The following is a 13,951-nucleotide window of genomic DNA, read 5'->3' as shown; positions in this document are numbered from 1 at the left end:
AAATTCATATAAGCATTCTTATCTTCAAGTGAGAACGTGGACTTTAGAGAATTTCAGTTTTTCATGCCATTGAAAGAAGGAATATTTTCCTTTGCTTTATTTTCATTACTTTATCAGCTGGTACAATCATTTCTGTCAAGTTATATTATCAAGTGCTGCACTTTTAAATTAGGTGATGAGATAATTATGTATTATTTGAATTTTTATAATTGATTTTCTTTTTAATCAGCAAGCAATGTAATATTTTTGCATGCTATGCATTCCATTCTTACTTTATGTAAGGTAATGATAAACCCTGTCCTGCCAAATTCACGGGACTGTTACCAGCTGAACTAAGATAACATATGAAATAAAATAACATATGAAAGTCCATTGGCAAGTATAAAGTTCTGTGCTAATACCATATAAGGAGGATCCTTGAAAGGAGTCAGTAACACTTTTGTTCTTGGGAATCAATAAAAATTCGATGTCATGTAACTATCTTTTTATATTTGGAGAATATAAATCCTTATTCCTGGGTTGATATTACCTATCAAAAATAGTTGTTGTTAAGAAAGATTATAAAATTGTGAAGAACTGTTAAAAAAGAAAATGTTACAAAAATTGCAGTTTGAAACCTGAGAGCTAAGATAAATTATATTGATGTCTTCCAGAGAAAACTTTACTTCATTCAATAAATTTGTGGCCACATTGAAGTTTTATAAATTTTCCCATTAAAGTTCTTCATAACTATTTTATAAAATTCAGCATCCAATTAATATTTAATCATTTCATTTAGTTGTCATGTCCCTTTTGTCTTCCTTAGTCTAGGAGACCTTTTACTTATTTCTTCTTCATTTTTTTTCTCTTTTATCACATTGACATTTTTATATAAGTCAAGCCCGTTGGTTTTTAGAAGTCCCTCTGTTTGGATTTGTCTGTTTTCCTCATGATTAGATATAAACTGAAAACTTTGGCAGTGATGTTGCATAGGTAATGCTTTTTTCTTCTCAGTGACTTTGTATCAGGACATACATATTGTCTTTTTTGCACATAATAGATAATGTTGGATTGAATTTTTTGATTAAGATGATGGTCATTTGCTTTCTCTAATGTGAAGAGAAAATTATTATCTATGCAATTAATAAGTGTTCTCTAGAACATTTGGACTGGATTTTTTTTTTTACAATGAGAATATCAACAAGACAATGTGAGTCAATGAACACCTCTTATAATTAAAAATAAGCAAACACACACAGCAATAGATGAAACAGGTTAATGCAGAGAAAATTGGAAAGATTGCCTAGGATCTTTCTGTGGAAGAGTTTTGAATCTTACTATAGATATTTGTTTTTTTTTTTCTTTTGAAGTGAAAGGGTATGTTGAAGCATTAGAAATAAATCAGTTATAGCCAGGCATAGGATAATGAGAATATTTTCCAGTATTTGATATTAGGTCATAAAGAAAGCATGCAATAATAATAGCTGATACGAGAAAGATCTACAAGAGTTTGTGATGAAATCAGATTTTAGGACTTCATATGAGTAAAGAGTGAAAAATAGATTTATAGTTTTAAGTCTGGATAACTCAAAAACTGAAGATGCCATTAATATCGTTTTTAATCAGTCAGAGTGGGATTTAAGAGGAAGACGGTTACTATACAGGTTTAGTCCAGCTGCATAACAGAAGATCACATGAATTTTGTTGAAGTTGTGAAAAGTGATTACTCATAACTAGAAAAATAGGAGTGCAAAGCCATAAAAGTAGATTTGGCTGTAACTTGAAGAGAGCTAAAACATGTAACCATGGATGTGATTATGTACTTTTAAGCAAGAATGATGAAAAGAAAGATGGAGATTAGCACACTGGTCCTTGAGCACTAATCCTTAGTTTTAAAAAGAATAAGAATGGATGCAAGTAAAGCAGAAAAGGAAAGAATGCTTAGAGGAAGAGGAAATATCCAATCATATTTTATGTAATATATTATGTAATATTATGGAAATGTAATAAAGAAAGTTAGGAATTTCAGCAAGTATGAGGCTGACTGATCAACATAATTAAATGATGAAAAGAATTAAGAAAAAATAAATTATGGAGAAAAGTTAGACAATTGGGAGATACTGTTGAGTTCTGAGAAACTATTTCAATAATGGGAAGAGTGGGAGAAAAAGTCAGACTCAGAGATAATAAAGAGATAATCAGTAGTACAAAAAACAGGGAAGGTAGTGGAAAGTAGAATTTATGTTGAAAAAAATTTCAATTATCAGCACCATTTACATTAAAATTCTATGACTATTGAAAATGTTCAGAATATTCTGAAAATATATCTTGCTGATTTCTTATTTTATAAAGCTTTATAAATCTATATAGTCTGTACAAAAACAGTACAAAAAATTAGTATGTCAATATATATTCAAAGGCCAAACATGTTGCACTTAACACCTTCAGTCGAAAATATTTGGGCTGATTCCCTCTCTTCTTCATTGACCAGAGAAGTCCAAGTCTTCCCATTTGCTAGTCTGCCTTGCACATCTACTATACTTATCATATATGATTATTAAGCACCTCACATAAAATTTATAACTTGCAATTTTACAGTACAAAATGGGATTCCAAGAAAGAAACAGAAATTGTTAATCCGGGTTTATAGAACATGGAGTTTGCCTGGCAATCTTTACCTATGTATGAATTAGGTCTCTTCAAGTTCAACATTTAATATAGGAATAACAAGCCTCTCTAATTCTCAGGAGCTGTCTGAAAACTTTATCTCCACAGCTTTGAGTTTTTAATAACCATTTGCTGTTTGCAAATTATCATATTCTTAACCAAGTTTTATTCCCAATTTATCCACTTTCCCTTTTTGAAAAATTCTGTACCTCATTTGAGCATATTCTCAATAATGAAAGCTTATGAACTTTATTGTGATTATACATGAAAGCTTATGAACTTTATTGTGATTATACATGAAAGGTTATTGTCGGGGTTTTTCCTCCATATCCAGTGCCAGAATATATAGCTCCTAAAACAATATATAGCTCCTAAACTATATATAGTGCCAGAATATATAGCTCCTAAAACAATATATAGCTCCTAAAACTACTAGAAGGCCGAAACCTGTTTTAAATTGTACACAAAATTACGAAGAATGCCTGCTAAAGCACTGACAGACTCCAGGAAGGTCTAATTAATCTAATTAGAAAGGAGAGTGGCAGGGTTATTTTCTCAAATTGAGAAGTAGTGAGACAGCATCCCCAAAAAAAGAAACAAAGAAAGAAAAAGAATCAATGGCATAGGTCTCTACTCATACATTACTTTCAGCCTTGTAATTATTGACCTTTTCTTTTACACTGGAAAAGGTGTACTAATGTGAAAATGCAAGACATATTCTGGACTTGAAATCTGCAATCTGTGGCTATAGAATTTAGTTCTAAGAGTGGCATGAACCAAGAAGCAAATGTAGCTTTATGTGACTTTGTGCTACTTGATCTTTTAGGAACCCAGCTTTTCTTTGGGGTTAGAGGCAATTTGTCATTCTGGATTCATATGTTGTGTACAGAGGGGCATTCACACTGGGTTATTGGTCAGCCTTGATTGTCAAAGATGGGCAAGGACATTTTAGTCACCTGGCAACTTAGCACCCTTGTTCAACTCACATCTCATATAGAAATGATATTTTCAAGAGAAGACACTTGAAAGGGAGAGACTCAATTATAAAACACAACAGGATGAATGACAAGTATATATATTTTCTGAGTTTGGGAGTCATTTTATCCTAAAACTGGGTAAAAATTAAAATAACTATCAGCATTCTTATTAATATGTTCAGTTACCAATATCCATGCATATCCCTCTGAGTTATAAATATATTTGATTAAATTGCCTAGAAATTCTTTCCTGTATTTTAAGGATCTTCAGTATATAAGCAGAGTAGAAACCATTAGCTGAAAAGATATCGGTTGAAAACATATTGATTGAAACTATGAATATTTCAAAAGTAAATATTCCAGGTGAATTTTTTAAGATATTCGTTACTTTTTATTCCATAAAAAATGGTCTTTTAAAGTATATTTTTGCTTTTCATTAATTTTCACAATTTGTATTCATCCATTTACGTTTTCAGTTTTTGAAAAAATTATCAAGTACTTTCTATTTGCTAGATGCTCTACAGATGGACCTTTGTCTTCATAGACACTTGGTAAAGGTTACAAGCATTAATCTACAATCACATAAATGTAAATGTGCAAATGTGACAATTGCTCTGAAGATAAAGAATTTCACTGAGAACTTTTGCCAAATAAGGGTAGTTATATAAAAAAATCTCCCAAATGAGAAGAGTGGGAGTTAGTTAATAAAATGTATTTATAAATCTAGAAAACGTCATGAAAATCTTTGCAATAGGAGAGAATTTATTGAACAACTAAACTATTAATGAAGATCACTCCAGAATAGGCATAAAAAAAAGTTGAAGATAAGTTAACAAGATAGATAAGGTGATCTTAGAATACATATGTAATTTACACTTTTCAACTCACTATTTTACTATGTTATTTTGCTCTTTAAAATATTTATTTTGTTCAAAGTCAGAGATACTTTCTCCACTTATATGTGTGCTTTGTGTATAAGTATATTTGTATATCTATACATGTATAAACACATCTCCTCTCACACACAAACACACACACACACGTGAATATATATATATATATGCACATATATATATATATATATTCCTAAACTTTTAAGCAGCTTTTACAGAATATAATTAATAGCTTTCCATGATTTTGCATTGCAAAAATTCAAAGACATGAGTCACGTTAACAAATGAAGCTGCAATGAATAAAATTTGTAACTTCCATTCAGTTTAGGTTTTGCTTTAATTATATATATATATATATATATATATATATATATATATATATATATATATAAGCTCATGCAGCTCAATATTAAAAAAAGCAAACAACCCAATCAAAAAATGGGCAGAAGACCTAAATAGACATTTTTCCAAAGAAGGCATACAGATGGCCAAGAAGCACATGAAAAGCTGCTCAACATCACTAATTATTAGAGAAATGAAAATCAAAAGTACAATGAGGTATCACCTCACACCAGTTAGAATGGGCTTCATCGGAAAATCTGCAAACAACAAACGCTGGAGAGGATGTGGAGAAAAGGGAACCTTCTGGCATTGTTGGTAGGAATGTAAATTGATACAGCGACTATGGAGAACAGTATGGAAATTCCTTAAAGAACTAAAAATAGAATTATCATATGACTCAGCAATCCCACTGCTAAGCATATAGCCAGAGAAAACCATAATTCAAAAAGACACACGCATCCCAATGTTCATTGCAGCACTATTTATGATAGCCAGGTAATGGAAGCAACGTAAATGTCCATCGAGATATGAAAGGATAAAGAAGATATGGTACATATATACAATGGAGTATTACTTAGCCATAAAAAGGAACAAAATTGGGTCATTTGTAGAGACGTGGATGGATCCAGAGACTATCATACAGAGTGCAATAATTCAGAAAGAGAAAAACAAATATCGTATATTAACACATATATGTGGAACCTAGAAAAATGGTACAGATGAATCGTTTTGCAGGGCAGAAATAGAGACACAGATGTAGAGAACAAACGTATGGACTCCAAGGAGAGAAAGTGGTGGTGGGGGGTGTGATTAATTGGGAGATTGGGATTGACATATATACACTAATATGTATAAAATTGATAACTAATAAGAATCTGCTGTATAAAAAATAAATAAAATAAACTTCAAAAATTAAAAAAAAATATATAATGTTGTGTAGAAGGATTAATAGTAAAATTACATTTGCCAATAAAATCAGGCATTTTATTACAGTATAATATGAAACCACTAAAGATTTCAAAGTTATTATTCTTTATATTTTATCTATAACCAGATACATGTATCACTGCTGCCTCAATGTCTATGAAGTTTGAAAATAAGTTTGAACTTTGAGATGTATTTCAATAGCTAGGTGCTTTCTGTGTTCTCTGTCTTGGCATTGTGCAGAATTATTGGATGCAATTATTGGCAGATATATGGATTGTAAATTATTTTATGCTCCAGGCAAACTTGAATAGTCAAATAATTTTGATCATTCAATATATTTTTTTTAATTTGTCTTTCTCTTTGTAAATATATGTGTTATTTATATGTTTGGTATTTGGAGGGTTATAGCTATTTGACTTCTGTTTAACCATCTCTATCTTTCATAATTCTCCAAAACCTGATGTTACCTAGACCATGGAGCCCTTTCCAAATACTACTGTTGGACATAATTTGCCTTTCTTTTAGTCCTTATTACATTTTAATAACTCTCGTGGTACTTACTTTACTTCATTTTGTAATCTTTGTGTTTACTGTTCACACCTCACTATTTTTTTTTTTTTATTGTCGACTCTAATATCTAAACGTCTCAATAGTGTTTTGGACCAAGTGTTGAAAGCATATTAACTGAAATATATTAAAGTGCAGTCTAAACCTCACATAGTATGCTTTGTATTAGGCTGCCTCTGACTTCACAGAATGAAATTACAGTATGATATTAGTGTATAATAATGTTCGTAGAATGTAGGATCTAATACAAACTGAAACTGTGAACAAGCCTTTAGTAATGCATGAAGAACCTCCAAGAACAGTTAAATAATCTGGGTTTGACTGCATGGAAAATCAGCCTGCTAAATGGTCTCAAGGAACCTTGCCTTTTGCCCTTTGTGTAACTTCTTCTCACGTTGAGCAGGACTAATGTTTGTAAACAATAAGGAATTGCAGATATGAAAGAACGTGAAGCTATAAAAAGAAGTCAAGAAAAAACTTTACGGATTCTGTCTTCTCTCACTGTATTGTTTATTCTGAAGAAGGCCTATGGAGAGTGCCATGAGAAGAGGGACAAAGCCTTTCACCAAGAGCCAGCAAACAAGTCAATCCCTCCTGCCAACAGACCCATGAGTGCGCTCTATTGGAAGTTGATCTCTGGCCCAAGTCAAGCTTTAAATGACTGCAGCCCTGGCCACCATCTTGACCGTGACTCCTGAGAAACCCTGAGACAGAACCATCTAGCTAAGCCACTTCGGCATTCCTGATCCTCAAAAACTGTGTGAGATAAACATTTGTTGTTTTAAAATGTTAAATTGTGGGATAATTTGTAATACTGCCATAGATAAGTATTATAACATTTGATCTATCAATCAGTATAGCTAAATACTGAGTGTTTATGATGGGCTAAGTGCTAAGCTAAGCACTTCCTTTGCCTTGTATCATTTATCCTTCACATAATAAAAATCTATCTGATATTAATCATATTTTACAGATAAAAGTTATAAACACTTATAATTTCACCTGAATATGATGCCCCCCAAAAGCTGTTAAATAATGGAGATAAAGTATAAACATGTTTAATTCTTGTCCTAAGCTCTAACTGTAGGAAAGGTATTTTCTTTGGGGTAGCAGATGATGAAAGTGTTTATATGGTGTCATCTCTGATTTAAATGTATAATTCACTAGGAAGATAGTAGAGTTATTGATGAGCATTTAGTAAAACATAAATGCCAAAATGAACGTTTGAGTTCTATATGATTTCATAACTATGAGAGATAAATATATGTTGGAAATATTTGTGAAATTTCATTAGAAAGAATAATTTTTGCTGAGAAAACTTGTGATAAGACAGAGGAGGATCCAGATTCATATTTCACAAATAGTTATTTGTTTTGGTATCAGGAATAATAATTGCTTATATGAGAGAAAGAGGATTTCAAAGTGTGTGTTCAAAAGTAGTGACAAGACAAGATGGAAAAGGTAATTTGAAGTAAGGATTTAGAAAGCACCAAATAACAGTTTAAGTATTTTATCTTACACTCAATAAAAAGTTGAATATTTCTCATCAGAAGAGTTATTTGATAAAAAGGAAATTTTAAGATCAGTGCAGATATGCATGTGAATGCACAGAGAAAATTAAATTGGAGAAAATAAACATAGGTGTGTATACAAAATATATTTTACCCGCTATATATAAAGGACTCATCTGAGAAAGAAGGAAGTGGAACATAAATGATGACCAAAGAATGAATTAGTAATTCAGTAAATGAATAAATGGCCTAATAAATAAATGAGCAAGTTGGGTTGTCATCAATGAAGTATTTGGGCATGAAAGAAATATATCTCTTCACTACTTAAATACTTCAAAACAGGTAAGATTCAATCCTAAAATAGCATTGATAAAATTGACCTGTTTCAAGGTAGGAACAGAAAATCAAAATAATTACATGTGCCTATGATAATTTGTTTTCTAAAGGCAAACGTATTTGTTTAATCATACATAAAGATTTTACCCATTAATTCAAGTATTGTGTTACAAACATAAGTACAAATTTCAAATGTGTTTACAATGGAAAATGTGTTTTTGTGTTATGACATCAGCAATATGTCACATATTATCTGTTTACTAGTTGGAGATTAATGACTCCACAGAACAAAAATTAATCTTACATAGCCATTTATTTTATCTAGCTACCTGCCTCTACATGTGTATGCCTACAAAAGTGATAAAATATTCTGTTCTTAATCGTTGTAAGAAGACAAGGATCAATTTATTTCACTGAACAAAAGAACTAGAAATTATAAGATTTATGTTTTCTGTAATGTTATTCCTAGTAAAATGAAAGCACTTTACAATTTTTCAAGATATTGCTAAAGATGGAATTGTAAATTTCAGCTTAACTAGTCTTATTAGTTCAAGATTAATTTTGAATATGAGGAGGTTTGACCCACCAGGGACTGTCTATGAGGCTTCTTTCTTTTATGGTTTCTTCTATGTCAGGTCTATATATCATCAAACTCTGTGATTACTACAAAGAGTCTTGGATAATATTACTAATTTTATGCAAACCCTTATTCCCAGAGAGTTCTTTGGGTCACTCAGGTGGCCCAAAAATGTGTAAAGTATGAGATATAATTTTTATGGAATTGTTTTAACAGTTAATAATGAGACTATCATGGTCATAGCTGGCAATATCCTTAATTAAAATGTTCTGATAGTTCAAATTAAATACCTCCCATAAGTGCCTAGTTAAATAAATGATTTATTTACCTTTTCAGTGAATCAAGCCTCAGATTCCTAAATGCAGTAAATGGAAAATTATAAATGTAGCTAAGTTGGTTGTTTCTCAACTATTTGCCAAATAACTTGCACAAAATTGGTGGTTCTCTCTGACTTTGTCAGAAGTGACCCAGAAATGACACACAACCATTTATTCCCTTGCATATCTGTTCCACAAGACAAAAAATAAAAGTAAATAAATAAAATAGAGAGAAGTAGAAAATATGAGAATTTTAAACAAAATATATATTTACTGATGTTACCAAATTCTAAAGCTATCTCTGTCAGAATTTTCTTCATAAATTTCTACAAAGAAGTATAATTTTTATTTAATATGAAGAACTATGTAGATTCAAACCCTTACTCTCCTCTACCTCTATTTCATTTACATATATCAAAAGATATTTAATATCATTTGTAAAACAAAGAACTTGTCATTCCTAGTAGTTCAACTCATTTTGAAGATAGATGTGTTTTCATTTTGAGTTTATATGTTTTTCTTCTAAATATTCATTTACCTATGGCTCATCATTTCCAGTTCTGATTATATATGCCAGGGGAACTCTGATCTGCAAAAGGACATCTACACGGCAATTCATCAAAACCTTTGTGTAATGAGGAACTGGAGACAAACTAGGTCAATGGTATAAAAATGGATAAATGAAATATGGCAGGTACCTACCATGGAATGTCATGCAGGGCTTAGAAGCAAAGGAATAGATATGTGAAAAACAGTTTCTAAGATGGTTCCCAGTACCCTCTGTCTCCTGGTGTTTATGTCTTTTATAATCTCTTCCTCTTCAGTGGGGTTGAATTCTTTTCTGTCTTAGGGTGTGTGTCTCTCTCACACACTCCGGGGAATGCAACTGCCATGTTGTAATTAACCACGTGGAGAGGCCTATGTAGCAAAGAACTGGTATCTCTCCAGAAGCCAATGCGAACTTGAGAACTGTCAAGAGCCCCATGTGAGTTTGAAATTCGATCTTCTGAAGCCTGCCAAGAGCCATGTGAGTGAGCTTGGAATAGAAATTCCCGGAGTTTAGCTTTGCAATTACTGTAACCAAGGCTGCATCATCTTGATTGAAGCCTTGTTAGAGACCTAAGTCACACCTTGATTCTCAATTCACAGAAATGTAAGATAACAGGTATTTTAAATTTGGGAGGTTAACTTGTTACATTGTAGTTGATAGCTGTGTAGATACACGGTATAATCTACCAAACTCAAGGAACTTGTAAACTTTGTTTGTGAGTGTTGGTGTTAGTGAGATTTTTTGTTTGTTTGTTTCTTTTGTTTACCACTTCACTACTATTACACATGTGACAATCAGGGAAAAAAACTGATATATTTTTTAAAAATGTAAATAACAATTAAAGAGATATGGATGTCTTCTAAGAAAAGTGAGGTTTGAACTGAATATTGATTTAACCTTGATCAAATATCTGAGGCATTAAATATGCTAATATATTATTTTCTTGGTGGAGACAGATGGAAAAATGTACTTTACATTCTATCACTAAGGACTTTATACTCAATAAAAGAGACAGAGAGAGAGACAAACAACTGTTAAAACACACAAAAATATTGGCGTTAAATAAAAGTACAGCATTCATTCTCCAGGCACTAAGAATTTCTTAGAGTTGATACAAATAAAATCCAAATTGATATATGTTATACAGGTATTTTATGTTAGAAAAATTGTGCAAGAAAACATAAAGATGAAGAAATGAGCTTATAATAAAGGGAATGAGAAGTGAGGGCTGCCTTGATAAAATCAGTACATGGATATTAAAGAAAAGTGAAAGAAAGCTGGAATTAGAAGGGTGTTCCATTTCTCCTATGTGCTAAATTCATTTTTATTTTACTGATTGTAGAAGTGCACTATAGAGAAACAGCATGGCAGCAGTTACATTAATAGCTCTGCATAGCATGAGCCCAAATTGAAGAGCTTTTTTGGGTTTTTTTAGGAGCTAGAAAATATTTTGCTAAAGATTATTATATGTAAAGTAAGAGGAAGTGTCATCATTTTTGTAATTGAAAGAGCTGCCAGAAACCTCATTTTGTTTTGAGGGTAAGTCTATGGGGTGTGTGTGTGCATGTGCATATGCGTGCACTCCTGTGTGTGTATTTGTAGTCAGATGGGTGGTTTTACAGGAAAGAAGAGAAAAATCACAAAACGCAGAAACATTTTGTTTTTGTATCTAACACTTCTATACATTAACTTAGAACACAAACATGCAAAATAAAACCATGCTAAGACAACACCATTTTTTTTACTGGTAACATGTTATGACTTTATATTAATACTCTTCTTTTCCTGGATAAGATTTTGATGAAGAATAAAATAATATAAATAAAATGATAATAAAGCACATACTTAGCCAAAAATATAGTTAATTTTTTAAATTATTGCTGGAGGGAGGCAATGTCATCAACATAAACATTTTCTGGATAATGTTGAGATCAAAACTGTCCAATTACCAAAAAAAGACCAAGTAGAAGTGATAAATCCAGACATTCTAAACATACGTCAGATAATTTATTCAGTTAAAAGGGAAATCGGAAACCACTTCAACAACATAAAAGATTATGACCAGGGCAACTCACGTGATGAGTGAAGCAAAGATGACTTGACCTGAAAAGCTAAGAGATAGTAAGTTGATCAATAATGAATCAAGTGAGGTCCCAGCAAATTAGAAGAGCTACTGTGGTCCAATGAGGTCCTACCTGAGACCATCAAAAACTAGTCCAGTGGAACCAGCTCAAGCCCTGCTAAAACTAGGATAGTCTTTTGAAGTAAGCACCCTTTACTGCCTAATCTGGCATGTTATTTCACCTAGTTATAAAGGAACACCACACCTGTATAATGGATAAAATATATATATAACAGCTGGTGATTGGCTATTGAGCATTTTAAAAACAAAACCTTAATCCAGTGTGTCTTAAACTAAGATATAAGTATCTCTGGTGGCTGATAGATATGTCATTGCACAAAGCAAATCCTAAGAAATTTTAAATTGGGGATTTGCATTTCAGTAATACTTCAAGCATGCTCTAAATAATTTGTTTTACTACATTATACATAAGTAGTACTTTACTTGCATTGACTCTATTTGCTTTTAGATTTTATGATGTTTGGCCATAATCATTTATAGGGAAGATTTTTAAATTTTAATGCCATGTTCCTCATATTGGTGTTAATATAGCCCTGGAAGTTTATAAATACAGTCTCAAAGTTTATAATTTCTCAAGTTTGAGAAACTCTCAATTAGACCTATTAAAAGGAAATGTTAAAGAAGCTTACTGTACTTTAGGAACAATCATTAAAATCTGTGAGTTTGTTCTGTAAACATATCCACAATCACCTCTGATAGGATCACAGACTGTTAAGTCTGAGAAGTTTTCTCTATTAACCTTAGAGTAAAAGCTGAACACACAGGAATAGAAAATCACTTACACACTTTTCAGTATCCCAGCCTACATGCCTGTCTCTACCTGACCAATTCTTCCAGCTATCTGATATAGACCTGTGAAAATTCCTCTTCTTCCATGAAGTGTGCCATAACAAAATCATCACCACTGAGTAATTGCTTTCTCCTTTTAATTTAAAACAATTGTAACCCATATTCTTCTAGAAATTATATCCTTGGTTTTCTGACCTAGAAATAAGATTAGTTATAATTTCTGTATCCCCCAAAGCAAACCATGAAGCAAGAAGATGATTGCAAGTAGAATATTTGACAGTAATCCTATGAAGCACAAGGATGGCAATAGGGTAGAGAGAGATGGAATATAATAAAATGTGCATTATCTAAAACGTTACCATGATAGGAAAATAGGCCTTAGTAACCCCTGGGGAATTCTAAGAGATAACCTAAAGCTATCTGTAAAACATGATTCAGAGTTATCTCAAGCAAAGGCAAGAGAGCTGAGGTATTTCTCCAAATCCCCTTCTGTCATTAATAGACATCTTCTTATGCGGACAGATGGTCTCCAACATTTCAGGTTTGTTCTGCTAGAGGGACAAACTTGCAGCCTTGTGAAAAGATTAGACCTGAAGCAGAGTCTCAGGGTGTTACTGGAAGCAATCCTGGGCTTGTTGTTTCTTAGAGGATATGAATAGGACATGCATGGTGTCCGTACAATAACTCACATGGATATCAGTACACAATAGGTTACTAACTATAGGTCTTGACTAATGTTCATTGTGTATGTTTTGTCCCTCCACTAGATTAAGTGAGTCTTCCCCACGAATTCATGACATTGATTTGAAATGTATTATGAATTATGCATACACAATAATATGAAGAGTTCTTAAAAACATGTTAGGAAAAAGAATAAGAAACATAACACATTGCCAATTCATTAATAAAAATTTTTACATGTAAATGTAGCACTAATTTGTAAGAACACTCACAAGTTAAAATGTACATATTAACTTCAGTAGAATATTTGCCAAAAGAGAAGTTGTGACATATAAATCTATATCTACATATCAATATTATGTGTATATGCATACACATACATATATAAAACCTAACAAGGGATAATGACGGCATTGTGTTCTAAACTGAGTAGTAAGATTTATTCAGACAGATGACCCAAAGTCAAACAATAAAATAGACAAATATGATATATTTGCCAATAACATTACAAAGGAAGTGAGTGGGAAGAATACAGTATTGAGCTAAGGAAATAACATCATTTTAACTAAAATCTACAGGAACAAATGAAGAGAACCAAAACATTTTAAATAAGAAGGTTAATATAATAAACTTTAAAATATACATTTGTTTTCTTCTCTTGGCTTTGTTAAAAGCCATAAAAATCATATAAAGTG

The sequence above is a fragment of the Phocoena sinus genome, chromosome 13, assembly GCF_008692025.1.
Source record: "Phocoena sinus isolate mPhoSin1 chromosome 13, mPhoSin1.pri, whole genome shotgun sequence".
In the NCBI taxonomy this organism is placed as follows: Eukaryota; Metazoa; Chordata; class Mammalia; order Artiodactyla; family Phocoenidae; genus Phocoena; species Phocoena sinus.
The sequence above is the reverse complement of the archived record's forward strand: the minus strand, read 5'-3'. Positions refer to the sequence as shown.